Raw genomic sequence first — 2,500 nt, 5'->3', positions numbered from 1 at the left:
GCAGCTCTGGGAGGGGGGCGCCCCCCTTTCCACCCGAACCGGCACACACCCAGGGCGGGTGGCACCCACTCGGCCCTTTCTCATGTCAGTTCGCCACCCCACCAACGGCTGCTTGCGGCCGGCACCCGGCGACCCGGGGCTGAGACCATCGCCAGCACCCCGTGCAAGGTTTTTTCGGACACCTGAGAACTCACAGGGCCACTTGGCCTCGCAGAGCCGGGTTCGGTGATAGAAGCCCGAGGATAAGCGGGAGAGCACACACACACCTCTCCTTCGCCGCTCCAGCGGGCAGCACCTCGCGCGCGACAGGACGCGTGCTGGAGAGGAGACCCCCCTGCCTGAACATCGGACACCGCCCATGCACCCCCCTGTGACGGGGGAGCACAGCAGAGCCGACCCGCCGGGGGCCCTCTCCGACGCGACCCGAACGGCCTCATCGATCGGGAGCAAACACACACGGTCGAGTCCTGAGCCAACTCACCCCGCCGCCCACCAGTGGCCGCAAACCAGCGGCGGGCGCTGCGTGTGGGTGCGGACCATCGTCTGCAAGAGGTGCCCACTCGAGCCTGAACACCGGCACCGCCCCCACGCTCCCTGTGACGGGGAAGCAGGGAAGCGCCAGCCCGCCGAGGGGCCTCTCCGACGTGTCCCGGGACGCCTCAGCGGGCGTCTGCGTGTGGGTGTGGATCGGCAGCCGCGAGCCGGCTGCTGCTCCGGCCGGAGCACCGGCATCACCACGCTCCCTGCGACAGGGGCCCGAAGAACGAGGCTCTCGAGCCGCTGGTGTCTGGGCAGAGCCGCACGGGGCACCCCCCGGTTTCTCTCTGGACCACCCTCTGGCGTTCACGAACGGCACACGCACCGGGCCTTTTCCCCGGCCGCGGGGGGGGGGGGGGGGGGGGTGTCCGGCTCACCCCTCTCCCGAGTCGGCAACGGCTGCATGGGACCTGCCGCTGGCTGGGCTCCCCGCCTCCGCAGCGGCTTCCGGCACCTGGGACACACTCGCGGGGCTGCCGGAGACCTGCCGGGAGACCGCCGCGCCGAACGGGCAAAAGAAAGTGCTCTCCCCGAAGGGCCGGGCTCAGGACCGCTCCCCGCCCGCCCTCGTCGCAAGCCGCCCTAGGCCTCCCGCGGGCCGGCCACAATGCGCTGGGGGCGCCCGGGAGTGCGGCTCCGGAACTCAGCGGCTGTTCACCCTGTGGCCTACAGTCGTACCGCTAAGTCCAGCGGGGCGGGAGAGCCGAAGGACAGCCGCCCCTCCTACCGGGGAGTGGCTCGAAAGTGGCCGACCTCTACGATGACGTAACTGGAGGCAGCGACGCAGAGCGACCCCTTTCGCCGCTCCACAGGAACGCCAGGGAGAACAGGTCTACCAGCCACCACCCCGAAAGGCCACCAAGTCTCGCTGGAGCCTGGTAGACCTGCTGCCAGTTAGCGGAGGCAGACCCGGGGCACCGGCTGCGACTTCTCCGGGCCTCCCGGAGCCGCGGAGACCGGCTACGCCGCGCCCCTTCGAGGCCGGCCTCCCCGGAGGCCGGTCGACCCGCCCGCCCCTTCGAGGCTCGGCGGCCTCCCCGGAGGCCGGTCGACCAGCTCGCCCCTTCGAGGCTCGGCGGCCTCCCCGGAGGCCGGTCGACCAGCTCGCCCCTTCGAGGCTCGGCGGCCTCCCCGGAGGCCGGTCGACCAGCTCGCCTCTCCCCGGAGGCCGGTCGACCAGCTCGCCCCTTCGAGGCTCGGCGGCCTCCCCGGAGGCCGGTCGACCAGCTCGCCCCTTCGAGGCTCGGCGGCCTCCCCGGAGGCCGGTCGACCAGCTCGCCTCTCCCCGGAGGCCGGTCGACCAGCTCGCCCCTTCGAGGACCTCCCCGGAGGCCGGTAGACTCTCTGGCCGCTGCCAAGGCAGCCTCCCAGGCCCGGGCGGGCGAGCGGGCGGGCGGGCCGGCCGCTGCCGAGTTGGACCCTTCGGGCCGGCCGCTAACAGGCCAGCCCGCCGCCCCTCCCGAGTCCCCCTCCCCGGCCGGACCCGTTCGGTTTCCTTGGAGAGCTGCCGCTTCTCCCTTAGCCGCTTAGCGTGCTTTCTTTGTTTAGGTTTCCCCCCCCCCCCCCCCCCGGCTTGCTCCTTTTCGGTGTCGTACGGGCTTTTTTTTTTTTTTTTTTTGTGTGTGTGCGTGCGTGCGTGCGTGCGTGCGTGCGTGTGTGCGTGTGTGTGTGCGCGCGCGCGCGCGTGTGCGTGTGCGCTTTCTGTATGCTTGCCCCACCACCAGCAGCAGCAGCAGCACCTCCCTTTCTCGCCCTTACCATCTTCCTCGCTGGTTTTCCTTCGTTTCCCGTGTTGTTTCCTCTCCTCCACCACCACCACCCCCCCCCCCCGGCCCCCCGATCTCCTTGGGAGGCCTGCTCATTTTTTTGCTACTTGGCACAGGAAGCGGCGTGCGGTCCAGCGGCAGGGGAAGGTCCTCGTGCGCGAATGTAGGGCGCTGCAGTCGCCGTTGGGGCTTTCTTT

Source organism: Struthio camelus, chromosome 31, assembly GCF_040807025.1.
Source record: "Struthio camelus isolate bStrCam1 chromosome 31, bStrCam1.hap1, whole genome shotgun sequence".
In the NCBI taxonomy this organism is placed as follows: domain Eukaryota; kingdom Metazoa; phylum Chordata; class Aves; order Struthioniformes; family Struthionidae; genus Struthio; species Struthio camelus.
This window is presented reverse-complemented; position numbering follows the sequence as displayed.